This window comes from Rhinopithecus roxellana, chromosome 11 (genome assembly GCF_007565055.1).
Source record: "Rhinopithecus roxellana isolate Shanxi Qingling chromosome 11, ASM756505v1, whole genome shotgun sequence".
In the NCBI taxonomy this organism is placed as follows: Eukaryota; Metazoa; Chordata; class Mammalia; order Primates; family Cercopithecidae; genus Rhinopithecus; species Rhinopithecus roxellana.
The window spans coordinates 31,849,936-31,866,648 of record NC_044559.1 but is presented as its reverse complement, the minus strand read 5'-3'; positions in this window follow the sequence as shown (position 1 = coordinate 31,866,648).

Here is a 16,713-nt window from a genome sequence, read left to right as displayed (position 1 = left end):
CAAAGAACCAAAGTTATTACCGCAGGTATTGTTGCTCTGTGGGAGAACCCCCTATCTCAGAGAAAAGGAGTGCTGACTCCAGCTTACCTTCAAAGGCATTTGAGTCAGTAACAGCCCTAACAGCAAGCTTTCCCAGGGAATACTAGAGGCCTGGGAATACTTTAAGTACCACCTGTGAAGCATCTTGAGCTCTTGCACAATTATTATATGTCGTCTTAATGCGTCACCCAGAGAAGTAGCCTGGGGTGACACGTTAAGACTACACGTGCTTTCTGCATCCTAGGCACAGGAAGCTCTGTAAAATTTCCACAAGCAGATCATGGGGAAGACATCTTAAAAAGCAGAGGCCGTGGGGCTGCAGGCAACAGGGCCAGAGATAAGTCGGAACTTGTTCCATGGAAGGGCTTTTCTCCAGCCACCACTGCGGCAGTACATCGTGTCTTTGTATTGAGGTGGGGCTACATGTTTAGGCAGGCTGTGCTGTGTGCAGCTTCCTGCCTAATATAAGGAATCTTCTAAAAATAAATCCATATCATTACCCCTTTCCTCCTTGGTGCCTCATGAAATGTAGACAGTTTAGCAAAGCATGCCTGTATCTTTCCAGCTGAACTTTACCTTGTGTTTGAAAGCCTGGGCTCAGCAAACGGAGTACTATACAACTGTATAAAAGAATGAGGAAGATTGCTATATACGCCAATAAAAAGCTTTCCAAGACTACATTAAGTACAAATCAGTGTTAATATATACCACTTTTGGATAAGAAAGAGGGATAAATAAGAATATTTATTCAGACTCATTTATACTGACATAAACACTGAATAACATTTAAAAAACTAATGTAACTGTTTACATCTATAAGGGCAGTAGGCAGTTGGTATATATGGGATGTACAGAGACCAGTAGGAGATGCCAGGAGGGGAACAAGACATATATCTATTTATATTATTGTATTTTTTGAACATATCAAAAAGCATAAAAGCCTGGGCTGTGGAATCAGCAGAACTTGGTTTGACTACTTGCTCTTCTATTTCCTAGTTTTGAGTGAGTTATTTCACATTTTCTGATCCTCAGTTTCCTCACCTGTAAAATGGGGATACATACAGTATCTGTTGAATTAGGGATGTTATTCAAATTAAATGAAATTATGTTTGTAAAGTACTTAGTAGGATGTTTGACATATTGCAGGTATCTAATAAATAATAATACTTTAATTGCTATTGCTATTATTTTTACTTATTGAAATCTAACTCAGCCTTCAGCCTTAGGTAAAGTAATGCTTCCCATGAGAAATTTTCCCCAGGCCAGGGCAGAGTGAACAGCCTCTTCCTCCGGTCCTGCCATGATATGCCTGTTACCATGCTGCTCCCCAAGCTCAGCTCTTTGTTTTGACATCAATTCCCCACTGGACTGTGGCCCTCTGAAAGGCAAAAACCTTGCCGCTGCATCAGGCTTATTGTAGGTCGGTGGTTGTCAATAAATGTTTGGTGAAAGACTAAAGGAACTAATAAGATTTCTGTTTTCTGTACAAAAGCCTGTCTGAGGCTGTCCATGGAGTTTTACTTCCTGGTTTAGCCTGGCAGATGCCTGCCTGTCATTTTCTAGGTGTGCATGGAGCTGCTCAAGAGACTGAACTGCAATAAGCAGCCCTCAGCACTTGCAGCTCACGCTTGAGTTTGCTGTGAATTTGCCAGGAGGTGAACTGTGGCCATCTGTAGAGGCCTCCCAGGAATGGCAGGAAGCTGACGCTCTCCAGGGACCGCAGCCATGCTGGATCCCAGGCAGAACGTGCAGGCTGACACTCCAGCTGTCCCAGTCTGGGGCAGAACTGATGCTTCTACATCAGCCCAGGGGCTAGGCCCAATAGCCCCAGAGCTGTTCCTGCCTTCCCTGAGTCTGCTCCTCTGGGGTGAGGCCTGGTTCAGAGGAAGAGCTGACAAAAATAAAACCAGAGTGACAACGTGCTGTGCAGGAAGTTGCAAGTCTGAGAGCCAGAACAGAACACAGGTACCTAGGTGACATACCACAATAAAAGTTGCCTGAAGAGCAGACCATAGAACAAAACCCCGACTGTATTTGCATTTGTGGCTTTCTTCTTTTAGAAGTCAAGCCAACAATGCCTACTGTTGCCAAGCAGATCTAAGCCCAGGGTGGACCTCTGCCACTAACCAGCAGGTTGAGTTTAAACAAGAAGCCTCTCTGAGCCTCACTTTCCTTGTCTGAGAGCCATGGGAGAATTATAGAAAAAAATATATACTAAAGAATCAAGCATCTATAAAATAAATATGTGTCTGTCCTTCCTGTACTACTGAGCTCTGTTGAAGGTGAGAGAGACAAGGCTTCCATAATCTTACCATAGAGAAGCATGTACCCCACACATATATACACATAATACACATACACCACACACACAGATACACACATGCCATACACCACACACATACACCCCCATACACACCACATAGATACACACACACATCCATACCCATGCTAAGTTTAGAACATTTATGAAGCAACAACTCTAGCAACAACTGAAGAATTTCACAGTTCTTCCATTGGCTGCTTCCTAACTAGAAACAGATTGCCTTACCCTCAGCTGTTTCTGGGCCAAAGTTCCTCTAAATGTGGGTCTACTCCTGGTAATTTCGTTTCCTTTTCTCAGTTAACAGTCATGCGACACCATTGCCTGGGTGTCCCCTGCAGCCCTGGCCTTTTATCGGTTCATAAATCCAGAAACAGAAGGAATGCTTACGAAAATGTATGTGGACTCCACCATTTATTGAGTGACTGCTGTGTGCCTGCATAGTCCTTGGTCTCTGATCCTCATCACATCCAGTAAGATACTGCTATTATCCCTCTCCCACAACAGATGAGAAAATTAAGGTTCAGAAAGGTCAAAAAAATTGCCCAAGGCCTCACAAGCAGTAAAGGGCAGGCTTGAGATTTGAACCTAAGTGATCTATTAGCCTAAGCCATTTCAACACAAAACTCAATTCGAGCTCTTGAGGAGTTCCCAGTCTACTGCCCTAAATACTGCCCAGGCCATTTCTCTCTCAAGTTTCCACGTGGATCCTTCTTGGCCCGAGCTCCCTCTCCTCCCCTTTTCCCTCTTGGAGCAGATTCCTGCTGGCAAAAGGCTGGTGGCCTCCACTTCCCTTGCCTCCTGCCAGTGTAGGCAATGCAAACTTCTCACTGGAAAACACCATGCCCTCTGGACAAAGGCTCTGTGTGATATTCTAGGACCTGCCCGACAGGCCTTCTCTGAAAAGACCCAGCTGGAGTAGCTGTGCTGCCAGGCCTTGGATGGGCAGAGTTCATAAACAGCTTCTCCAGTCACGGAGCTCCAAATGCACCCAAGTCAGGTGCTGCCTACCTCAGTGCCCAACTGGCCCCAGGCCATGGCCAGCCAGAGCCCTGTTCTGGGAAACCAGCAGAGCAGCTGGATGTTCAGGGGCTGAGGCTGTGGGTGGGCTCCTTCACAACAGAAAATAAGCTTCTGAGTCAGGCAGACCCTGCTTTAAATCCCAGCTCTACCACCTTCTACCTGCCTGACATTAGGAAAGTGGTTTCTAGCCAGGCATGGTGCCTCACACCTGTAATCCCAGCACTTTGGGAGGGCAAGGTGAGTGAATCACGAGGTCAGGAGTTCAAGACCAGCCTGGCCAACATGGTGAAACCTTGTCTCTACTAAAAATACAAAAATTAGCTGGGCATGGTGGCGCACGCCTGTAATCCCAGTTATTCAGGAGGCTGAGGTAGGAGAATTGCTTGAACCTGGGAGGCAGAGGTTACAGTGAGCCGAGGTTACATTTCACTGTACTCCAGCCTGGGCAACAGAGCAAGAGTCCATCTCAAAAAGGAAAGAAAGAAAGAAAGTGACTTATGCTGCCAGAGCCTCAGCTCCCTCAGCTATAAATGAAACTCATAACATCTACTGTCCTTAGCCCAACACTTGGATCTCAGTTTCTTCATCTCCTGAAATAGAAGAGGTAGACCACATGACCTTGAGGTTACTATCTGAAACACTCCCTATGCAGGCTGGGGTGAAGGTGTCCTTCCTGCTCCTGGGTACAGTGAGGAATTTAGATGTCTTTCACAAGGTAAGTTCATCCCTGTGGGAGAGTCCTTGGTTTAATTCAATAAATTTTATTGAGCACTCCATAATGCATACCATACTAAAGCTTCAACGTACAAAGATAAACAAACATAGGCCCTGCCCTTAAAGAACTGATAGACCAGGCCAGCAGGAATGATAAGACTCATAAAAACAAGTATTGTATATAGTGGAAAGTGATAAGTGCACTAGGAGGGGTACAGATAAAAGACTAGGAATGTTGAGAGCAGGCAGAGGGTGATTCTGGGCTGGGAGGGAGCTAAAGATGTGGCCAGTCCATAAAGAATCTTGAATGAGTTTAGACTTTATAGGGCCAACTGTTGAAAGCTCTTAAAGGTTTCTGACCAGGCAGTGGGCTGATCAGAGCCATAGGGGCTGGAGCCTTTTGTTAGTCTTCTACCATCTGGAGTAGTCAGACCATAGAATTTCTAAAAGGGAAAGGGCCCTTTTCCACCATTTTCACAAGGGTTTTGTTCCCTGGATGAAACAGTTCGAGAGTTGCATAAAATGTGCAGCTGTCAATGGCTGCCCTTTGTTCTGGCCCTGAATCTTCTGCAGCATGATGCCTACTGTCTTTCTTCTCTGTGCCCTCTCATCCAGCTGTCTCCCTGCGTGAAAGACAGGAGAATGAGGCACATGGGGCAGGAGGCAGGCACCCAGCTCCGGGAAACAATCCTGGCTCAACAGAGTCCCCTGGGACCTTTGCTGCCCTACCGCCTTGTGTTGGCCCAGGTCCCAGCATTATGGGAGGGAGTTGGCCTGTTGAGGAGAGAATGTGTCAGTGAGTTGCAGTGGCTTGAGTCTCCTGAGAAGCATGCGTGTGTGTGTTCAGGGCTAGGTGTTTTGCAGCTGATTTCAATCTGGGTCAGAATTGTGCAACCCTCAGCATGTTGCTATCTAGAGAAGATAAGCTTCAACAATCCCTTCCAGGACCCGCAGCAATAAACTAGGGCTCTGAATGTAAACACAGCTGTTAGCAAGCTCTAATTTCTGGAAATGAAGGGGCCTGCTTCAGTAGCAGAAGGGATCCAGGTGTATCATGGAGTTGTTTAAACCTCCCAGAGAGGCTACAGCTGACCCACTCTTCTGAAGAAAAATCCAGGAGAGGTGCTAGTGAGCTCTGCCCTAGCCACACTTCCACCACTTGACTCATCCAAGCCAAAACTGACAGGGCCATGGATGGAGAAAGACACCCACTCACTTGCCGTGTGGCCTTGACTGAGTCATCTTGTCTCATTGGCATCCATGTCCCCATCCGTAAAATAAGGGCTAGTGCAGTAAAACCTCATCAGTGTGAAAACAAAGAAGAAAATCTCAAAAGACCTGTGAATGAGCAGAAGAAATGACTCTGCTTGTCAGTCTCTCATCTTTACTCAGAGAAAAGCCCCTTAGAGTTCCTCCTGGAGCCTGTGTGTCCTTGGTTTACGTGTTGAGAATATGCTTGGTTTTCTGGCTTCCGAGCCTATTGTACATGACAAACAATTGAAGAGCAGGAAGTTCAGCTGCTAGAGATAGGCACACTGATTGGTGACAGAAACATAAAAAGCAAAGAGAGAGCAAGGAAATGGAAAGAAAAACTGTAGGGCAGAAGCAAGATTTTCCAAAGCAATGGGAACGGTTTAGTACTGGGGCAAACGCATTTACACATGGCAGTATCTACAAAGCTATCTGCCTAGGAGACTAGTATGACAGTTGATACTTACAAAGGCTTTCCAAGGAAATTTCAAATGATTGTACTCTGTAACTACTGTTTAACAAGGCAGGGCTTTTACCGAATGTTATTTTAGGAAAATTTTCTTACAAATGTTTCTAGTAAATAAAGTTTTGGTGCTTAAGTGGGAAACTTTTCAATATCTTGAAACTTCAGATATTGGAAAAGATGTAAATCTTTCACGAGTGCTCTGGAGGGCACAGTTATAGCTGTTCTCTGCATGCCAGAGTTTGATCCGAGGATGAAATCAAATAATAGAGATGCTATTGTACTGAAAATGTATAAAACACTACCCAAATTAACCGCTAGGACAGTAAGGAGCAATCACTTTGGTCTTCAATTCTTCTTCTTCTTCTTTTTCTTCTTCTTTTTGTTTTTGTTTTTGTTTTGAGACAAGAGTTTTGCTCTTGTCATCCAGGCTAGAGTGCAGTGGTGCAATCTTGGCTCACTGCAACCTCTGCCTCCCGGGTTCAAGCTATTTTCCTCACTCAGCCTCCCAAATAGCTGGAATTACAGGCATGCACCAACATACCCGAAGAATGTTGTACTTTTAGTAGAGACAGTGTTTCACCATGTTGGCCATGGTTGGTCTCGAACTCCTGACCTCAGGTTATCCACTGGCCTTGGCCTCCCAAAGTTCTGGGATTACAGGCATGAGCCACCATGCGCGGCTGGTCTTGAATTATTCTTGAAGACTTAGAAATGATACTAACAAACATGTTTGTTGATGAGTTGGCCTGGAATGTAAATTCATTTTGCCTTCACTTGAATTTAGAGTGTGAACTTTTCCCAACACAGATGCCACACCCACTGTGGGAGGCAATAAAAGGGGGAATCAGGAAATAAAATTTGCGACCAGAAGAAATGTCTTTGTTCAGTGAGTAGAGCTGTTATCTTCACGTCAGGGTAAACACTGCGGGCTTGTAGAGAAATGCAACCCATTGAGTTACACACCTCTATCTGGGACTCACTGTGCCCTAGGATAAGGAGAGGCACCCAAGAAGCATGGGGCTGCCCTCAAGAAGTTTACAGTCTAGTGCTTTTCAAGGCCACCAAGGTGGCTGCCCAATATGAGATATTGACTGAATAGCAGCCCTCCTGACACTTTTTTCTTTAAATACATTTGACTACACAGATCATAATTGTTTATGTAGAAAAAGAAAATATAGATGATAAGATGAAAAAACTGACATCTGCAACCCATCACATGGAAATAACCAGTATTAACATTCTAGTTAATAATCAATATTAACAAATTGTAGAATTGTTTATATAAGTGAGTACAATAATGGGATCATATTTGACATTGACCTCTTTTACTCAAAAATGAGCCCCCCCAGTGCATTTAGAGTGATGAGAGAAGACAACCTCAGAAACACATCCTGTATGCTGAGAATATAAATTCTTCATCTATTCCAAATATACATTTCTGAAATATTAAAGATGTGATTATAAATATATGGAGCCATAAAAGTATTATAAGAAAACAGACGAAAATAATTACATAACATTAGCATGGGGAGACTGCTTATGCAAGACAGGAAACCATGAAGAATATTACAGATTTGAATATTGAAACATTTTAAACTTCTACATGATAAAAGACAGCACAAAGTTCAAAAAAATGATAGACCTAGGTACAATATTTGCAACACTTAAAACGTGAAAGATTAATGTTCCTAATATCAAACACAGAACTCCGGCACCTCAGTACCTGCTTTAGATACTCACCCCTGGGAGCTTCAAAACACAGTGTCTTTTCTCTCTGCCAACAGATGTCCATGCTTAATGTACAAAAAGTGCCTATAAGTAAGAATGACTCAAACATCCAAATAGATTAATAGGAAAGAAATATAAACACAGAATTCACAGAAGAAAGGCAAATGGCCCATAAACATAAAAAGATGTTCTCTGTTGTCAGGGAAATGCAATAATTAAAAACTTGATAGTACGAAGTGCTTGCAAGGATATCTGAAGTTCTCTCATGCACTGCTAATGCAAGTGTAGATTGGCACAACTTTGGGACGAAGGTGATTTCATAGAATCTACTAAAATGTTAAATGTGTGTCCTTTTTGACCCAGCAATTCCATGTTCAGTACTCTGTCTTACAGAAATAATAACACATTCATAAACCTGCACGTCCATTGCAGCAAGATTTGTAATAGAAAAACCTTTAAACCAAGAAAAACATCCATCAGTAGGTTGTGTTAATTATCACTTATCCATATTAGGGAATATTATACAGTCACTGAATAGTATGATATTTTATCTGTGTGGACTTGAAATGATATACACATATTGTTGAATAGAAACAAAGCGAGCGTCAGATCAATATGTACGCTAATATTTAGTTAGTGAAAATATGCATGTGTATCTATATCTATATATATTTGTGGTGTCAGTATAAGCCTAGGGAAAATCTGGAGGCATTTGAAGCAAAGTATTATTGATACATGCCTGGGAAGGGTATTGGATTGGTGAGGAAGGAGACTATTCTCTTTACATGTATTTTTTTATAGGTGAAAGTATTCTCTCTGCTTTGTATGTAAGTTTACTGAGGCTTATAGAAGTTGTCCTTGCCAAGGTCAAATAATAGAGCTACTGCGTAGCAGAACCAGGCTCTGGGTGAGGTTCATTTGGCCCCAAAGCCCATGTTCATTTCACATTGGTAGGCTACTCCCGAGGTATGGGGTTAGGAAGAATAGCTTGCAGGATTCTACCTGGGATCTTAAGGACCCAGGCAGACAAGATTAAGTCTATGACTAACCCTGGAGGCATTGCTTGGATGTTTCTGGAAGCAGAGGAGAAAGGGTGAATTGCAGGGATATCCTGGGGACACACCCTGCTTCCAACCTTTGCCTCTGTTCCTGGAGGTGCTAGGCGGTGGTCACTGAGTGGCCTGGATTGTCTTGCTGGGATGCTTTTTTTCTTCCTCTCTGTACTGTTTCCTCAGTGGTGACTTGTGAGAAAGATGATGTGCCTGTTGTCTTATCCACAGATTTTCTGAGAGGACGAAAGGAGATTACTGTGGACTCCTCTAAAGGCTGCAGCCCTAAGGAAAGAGAAATTTCTAATCTGAAGAAATGAAACAAAGTTACAAATGAAACAAAGTTAGAAGGAAGTACTTAGCCTCCTGAGAGGACCATCCCTGCACCCTTGCTGTGCTCAGGAGTTCTTAGAGGCTAAGGTATCTCATTAGCTACCCTAGACAGAAAATGTGAAAAAGGCCTTAGCAGGCAGCTTTGCCCTGGGATGCCGCTTTCCACCTTGTTTTTCATGTGCTGGTGCTGCTTTTGGCTAACTCTCTGACCAACTGCCTGAATCAATATGACAGAGCAACCCTATCCTGGTTGACATTCCTGGGCTTAGCTTCTCCCCTGCTGGTCTCATGGCACTCACCTGATCCTTCCTCCCAGACCGTTTCACACAGAGCACTTCTAGGTAGCCATGCCCTGGGCAATGTGACTCACTGACCAGCTGACACACTTCAAATTCCAAAGCTGTCAGGGTTCACTTTGATTTATCATCCTATTGACATGTACATGCAGGCTGATCAATTTCCAGTGACCTGCCTCTGAATAGTAAAGTCCCTGAGGACAGTGACCAGGCCCATGTGTCCGCTTTGTTCACCAATTGCACACTCAAGACCATAGAAGACTCCTAGAAGAACCTGGTGACTAAATGAATATAGGAAGAATCCACTTAGACTCCCTTTTCCCCTGCCATATATAACAGTTTAAGTCATTGTAGATAATCCACTTGAGCAGGGATTGGCAGACATTTTCTGTAAGCAATCAGCTAGTAAGTCTGGGCAACATAGTGAGACCTCACCTCTACAAAATAAATTAAAAATCAGCTGGGCATGGTGGCAAGTACCTATAGCCCAGCTGTTTGGGAGGCAGAGGTGGGAGGATTGCTTGAGCCTGGTGGGATAAAGGCTGCAATAAGCCTGATGGCACCACTGCACTCCAACCTTGGCAACACAGTGAGACTCTGTCTCGAAAAAAGTCTAGGATTCCCAGGCAAGAGGCAAAATCGAGGCTATGATATAGGTACTTAAAAAGCAGAAGAGAAAACAAATTCCTATGATATTTTTATTAGTGAAGTTCAAAATATAATAATGAGTACAGTTTTTAGATAGAACAGGTCTCCTAATAAGAAGATTAAAATTCTTTTTTCAGAAATAGCATTTTCCTTAGTTGGGGTTCAAAGTATTCTATCATTAAAATCAATTGCAAATGTTCATCTGTTAATGCTGATGGGTAAAGAGATTTTATGTATTTCATATTTGAAAATGAAAGTTGATTTTCACATAATTCGCATATGTCACAAAATATTCTTTTAATTTTTTTATTGATTCTTAGCTTGAGGGCAGCACAAAAATAGTGGACTGGATTTGGCTTCAGGCTGTAGTTTGTCAGCCCCTGCAATTGAGGATACTAAAGAGTAAAATATTCTCATTCTCTCTGTCTCTCTCTTTCTGGCCTCAATCTCCCAAGTCCTACACTTTCTAAAACCTTGGGGTTTCCAAGACACTTTCACTCCTGTTCTTGGTGCCTCTTCCTTCTCAAAGAAGGAAACACAAGTCTGAGCCTGACAACTCCAGAGAAGAGGTCCCGGGGGCTTCGTTATTTCTCAACTGAGCAGAGTCAGAACTGCTGCAGACCTTCCTTTTCCAAGGCTGGCATTAGCTCTTTGTCAACCACACAAAAACCACTGGGAAGGGCCTGGCTGTGCTTCTTCTCCAGCTCAAACCACAGAAGAAGGGCGGCCTCAGAGAGGCTGGGTAATGGGAAACAGTTGTACTTGCCCAGCTCTGCTCACAGGGGGAACATATTCAAATGCATAAAATCTCATTGCATCCTGAAAAACATCATTTTGGGAAGACAGTTGACCACAGCACAGAGTTCAGTGTTGGCAAAATGACATAAATAATGCACTACAAGGACCTCACCTTTTGTAAATATAGAGAATACTAAGGAGATCAGATACTTGTGAAAGCATCAATCATTCATAGACTCATTAATTTATTTAACAAATTTTTCAAGGGTCTCTCATGTGCCAGGCACCATATCAGGCCATGAGCATACTGCATACTGCAGAAAATAAGACAGTCTCTGCTGTCATGAAGTTTGTAGTAGTGTTCAAGAGCATTTGCTAAAGCCCAGTGTTCCGTGGTACATTATAAATATTCCTTGAATTAAAATGATTGCATGGTGAAATAGTTAGGGAAAACAGGTTACTTGGTTGTGAAACCTTTCTGTGCAGATTTCCATTGAGAGTCTCAAGAGAGAAGTATATAGAATGCAGTCATCCCAAGCTTATTTAACTATGGCATTCTTTTGTGAGTTGCATTTTGTGGCACCAGAGTCACATGGAACATAGTTTGGAAAGTAGAGCTCTCAGGACCACTGGGCACACCTAGTGTGGGTTGTGAACTGAACAACTCTGGTGGGACCACTCTCATAGACTACCATATCCATGGTGCCCTGGAGCGGTATGAGAGTGGACATGATCTCTGTAACTACAGGGCAGAGCATGGGCAGCACAGGGTTCATAGGACTACTGCTCAGCTCCTAGCCTCTTGCTTTTTCCCACAGAACAGCAAAGGTGCTAGTAATTTTACCCAGCATTGTTTTTGCCCCATCAGTGTGAATGTCAACATAGTGAGAAAGGCAAATAAAATCTCAATGTGGCTATAAAAATAGGTTTGACCTCATGCAGGGATCTGCAGACCACACTTCGAGAACCATTGACTTACAACTAGCAACCCCAGAATTAGACTGTGTCTTTTTGATGGTACTGACAAAATCACAGGGAAGATTTTGATTGGCCCATTTGGATCATGTTCCTCATCCTGAATCAATTGCTGTGATGGGAGGATGAGGTTCTCTGATTAATCACACCTCTCTGAGAAGGACAGGACAGATGGGCCCATGCAAATCACAGGGAATGGGTTCCTGCAAGAAGCAGTGGTTTTCTTGCAGGAACAAGAGGGAAGGGATATTGCACAGGCAAAAATAACTTATGTACAACATCAATTCAATAGGGTAAAAGAAGTTGGTGTCTAGACTAGTGGCTGGGCCTATTCCTGGGAGAGCCCGAGGCCAGCACCAGGCAGGAGAGTGAATTATAGGTGATGAGAAGATTCTTAGGCAGGAGCCCTGCCCCTGAGGGCACCAGGTCCTGCAGCCAGTTTAGCTCAGTCCAGCAGGCAGGATGAAGCAACCAGACCCAGGTTTGTTTAGGTTGTGTATGTGGCTGCAGCAGTGGGTACTATGTGTGTTTGCAAGGGCAGGTGCTTCTCTCTGTGGCTCCTATCAACAATGTTGGGGTATGACTGTTTATATGTTTCCTATCTTAGCCAGACTTGATTCAGGAATTGGAATCCAGTGGGTCTTCAGGAGTGGCTGATAGAGCAAGGCAAAAGGGATTCAGATATTAGAAACTGGGGATGCAGAATGATTCTCTGGGCCATTCATAAGTCGATAGAAATTCATTATGTCACACCAGCCATTGCAGTTTAAAAATGGCATTCATTCAAATACAATTTGACCTGTCTGAGCTTTTTCACTTTTGCTGTTTAACACTCTGAATCTTCTACTTACTTACATTCAGAATTACTGGTGCACTGAACTAATACAATCGATCGGGAGCATTCAACTCTAGTAAACAAAACTCTTCGCTCCTGAAATATTCTCATTCTCAGATGTCCTCGATGCCATACTTTCCCAGATTTCCTCCTAATTCTCTGGCTGCTGCTTCTCAGACTCTTTGCACATCCCTTAGATGAGGGAAGTCTTTAAGGGCTCTGCCATAAAACCTCCTTTCTTCCCTCCAGGCAATCTGATCTGTCCCCAGGCTCTCAATTACTAAAGACATTTCTTTCTTAGACCACTGCAAACCACACTGCCTTCTGCATGCACAAATATGTCCTTTGTGTACTAAGTCTCCATCAATACTCTCCTCAAGAGCCTGGGATAATCAGAGCAATCGGTACGCTATTGGCACCAATGCTATCATAAACTCAAACATACATGGGTGGGTGTGGGGGGTGGAGGGGTCAAGTCATTTGACCATCCAGATGTCCAGACTATGGTATGGGTATGGGGGGATGTGTGGATGTGGTTCTGTGCATGTGCCTATTTTTCTTTTTCCTTTTTTGAGATGGAGCCTTGCTCTGTCACCGAGGCTGGAGTGCAGTGGTACAATCTCAGCTCAACGCAACCTCTGCCTCCCGGAATCAAGCGATTCCTCTGCCTCCTGGGTTCAAGCGATTCCCCTGCCTCAGCCTCCCAAGTAGCTGGGATTACAGGCGCATACCACCACGCCCAGCTGTTTTGTATTTTAGTAGAGACAGGGTTTCACCATGTTGGCCAGGCTGGTCTTGAACTCCTGACATCAAGTGATCCATCTGCCTCAGCCTCCCAAAGTGCTGGGATTACAGGTGTGAGCCATTGTGCCCTCCCACATGTACCTATTTTTCTATCCATCTTTCAAGTTGTCATTAGAATGAAACAAAATCTATGAAGACTAAGAGAGGACTTGACTACAGTCCCTTGAGAATATGTGATTGCTCAACATTTAACTGTTTAAATGAGTTCGTCTTATGTGCAGGCACATGGAGTAGGTGCTATGAGGCTACAGGATGAAAACAGGGTGAGGAGGAGAGGACTGACCCAGATGCACGACCGTCAACAGAAGAAATTTAAGAGCCCCATGAAGTCCAGTCCCAGCACGTTGTTGTGTATTAAAGAATCTAAAAGAACTTTATCCATATATTTTAATACACACAATTTTTTTTACATTTTAACATTCCTGAAACTAGGATGTATTCAACAAATGTGTGTTAAGAGTTTAACTGACAGTGTTGTTTTCTTTCTTAGTTGTACAAAAAATAAAGATGAGAGAGTTACAATTGATGTAATCTTAGATTAGATGAAAAATATTACTTGGATCTTTCAAAGAACATAAAGTGAGATCAGATATGTAATACATAGCAACATGTTGTTAAATCTCTCCTTTTCTTGGCTTCCAACTCTCTAATACCTCATAGCTATGCAGAAGACACATTCTCTCTCTACTCTCCACCAAAACACCTCAAAACATCCCTGACCGCTTCCGCAGAAAGAGTGTGAGAGTGTGTTCTCTTTCTTCCTCCCCTGCTTTTCCCTCTTCTCTCTGGGAGTCCATCTCAACCATCCTTGGTGGGCCTCTCCGCAGCCCCGCTCCTCTGGCTCTTCCCCAACCCAGATGATTGAGCTGCTCTACTTAATAAGAAAAAGAGAGAGAGGAGTAAATGCTTGGCAGTTAAAATTTTCTTTAGCAAGGAAAGGGAAAGAGATAGAGGCTTTGCATAGTCCCACAGGAATACTTGTTGAACCAGGAGCCAAGAGAAACAGGCAGATAGAGGGGTTGTAGCCCAGGGCCAGGATGGATGTGAGTGTTACCTATGACAGGGCATCCTGGGAAGGCTCAGATTTGAAACTGCCAACCGTGACTGCTCTCAGGAGCTTCAGATGCACGCATGCACACTTGCACACATGCACGTGTGGACACATGCACTTGCACACACGTGCTTAAATAATAGGTTGATGTCTTTCTCTGCTACTTCACACCAGTAGGGAAGGAGGCCGGGCCAGGATAATGGTCTCATTTCCAGGGAGGAAAAGGCCTGGAGGTGAGGAGGGGAGGTAGGGGGAAAAGGAAGTGACCCAATGAAGTCACCCTGCAATTCAGTGGAAAAAGCAGGATGGGCAGCACAGGGTTCATATGGCTTTCCTGGGCTGGCTGGGCTGTCTCAGATGGGAAATCTGGGCTGTAGAGAGCTTGGGGGATTTGTCTCATCCCAAAGCCGAAGGGTTGCATTAGCCTAACTGGCTTGAGACCAAGGCATCAGAGAGGCTGAAGTCATACTCCTACCCCTACACCTGAAGTAAAAACCAGCCACAAAAGACTGGACAACATGCTGATGAGTGGCCTCCCCCAGATGAAGAAGCCCCATAACTGGGGAAATGTGGAGCTGGAAGCAGGAAGGGGCGGCAGGAAGGCAGCCTACGGGGAGAAGATCATGCTTCCCCAGGACCTTAGAAAAAACAAGGGAAAAGCTGGGAGGATGAGTCTACAGAGAGAGGGAGGAAAGGAGCCCCACTTTGGCCACCCAGCTGCACCCTAGTATTTGGGTCCTCAGCCTCTATGGTGTCCAGCAACCAGCTGTGGAGTCTCAGTGTTCTCTTGGTTGGGGAAGACCCCTGTGAGAGCTTAGGAGACTCCTGCTGATATGAGTGGGCTGTGCCCTGACTGGCCAGTTCCCACCTGTCTGAGCTGAACGCTGTTGCTGTGACAGGATCATGCAAGAAGCCAGTCCTGGGTATGCTGAGCGTGCCATGCCCTTTGCCGGGTGCTGAGCAGTGGGAGTATAAATAAGAAAGGGGAGAGGCTGTGCTCAGGAGGGGCTCAGGAGGAAATCGTGTGTCAACACAGGTGCAGCTGAAGTCCAATCTGCTCTGCAAATCCCACCCTGGAGCAGAGCTGCCAAGGCTGCCTGCACCCTAGGAATTGCCAAAGGCCTGCTCTGAGCTCAGAGCCTGTGGAAAAAGTCAGTAAGGTTTTATTAGGAGGTGGATTTCTAGACCTGGGATAGGTAGGCAGGAACCCCTGAGACTAAGAGGCCTAGTTCCCTGGGAGCTTTCAGAGCTAAGCTTCAAAGCCTCCTTCTCAGTCCCTGCTCTCTGGTAATTCCTTGCTGCAGGGTATGTGTGTGGCTGGGAACAGGTCAAGTTTAATTATTAATCATCTGGCTGGCCTAATCAATCTAGACCAAGATCTCTCTCTTCCAGGGCTATGAAATTCCTACTCACTGACCCAAGTCTCCCAGTGCTTTTTAGACATGAAGAGAGGAAGGTGCCAGGAGCCTCCCTGCAGCCCTTGGGTCTTTGGAGGCATTGATTAGGTGTGGGCATCAGGCATGCAGGCAGGCGTGGTTTGCAAAGTGCGGGGTGAACCAAGGCCATCCACCCAGTGTTGACAGAACTGTCATAAACCCTGCTTTGTTCTCAGCTTTGCCTGGGAAGGTCCTGGAGAACTGGGTGGGCCTGGCTAGGTGGAGGTGCAGAGTGAGGACAGACAGGTTTGGGGAGTAGATGCCCCTGGGGACAGAGAGAGATGCGGCCTACATAGGAGGCCTGGCTCTGTGGCTATAGAAGAAGCCAGCTGTTAAAAGGCCAAGCTTTGGGCAATGTAAGCAGGGCTCTATTATCCACTGTCAGAGCCAACTGCCAGCCCTAGGAGAGGGGGACCAGGGAAGGGAAGGATGGCAGGGGAAGGGAAGGTGGTGGGTGGGTAGGGTGCTCCCTGGCACTGCTCCAAGAACCCACCCTTCTCCTATGAGCCAGCCAGCTGTGCCAGTCCTCATGGTACCTGGGCAGAGTATGACTGGGCAGAGACTTAGGACTCAGGTCTCTGTTGCTCCAGCAAGTCCCAGAGGTGAGCAAGGGATAACTTAGTCCTTCAACTAACATTCACTGGTATCTACTCTGTGGTGGGAATACCAGTGTGCACAGGGGAAGCAGGATACACTTCTTACCCTTGGAGACTCAATGACTACTGCAGAGGCAAATCTAGAAACAGGTAACAAGGCAACATGATAAGGGCTATAAAAGAGGGGCCTCTTGGGAGGCCAAGGCAGGCGGATCATGAGGTCAGGAGATTGAGACCATCCTGGCTAACATGGTGAAACCCCATCTCTACTAAAACTACGAAAAATTAGCCGGGCATGGTGGCAGGCGCCTGTAGTCCCAGCTACTCGGGAGGCTGGGGCAGGAGAATGGCGTGAAGCCGGGAGGCGGAGCTTGCAGTGAGCTGAGATCGCACCACCGCACGCCAGCGTGG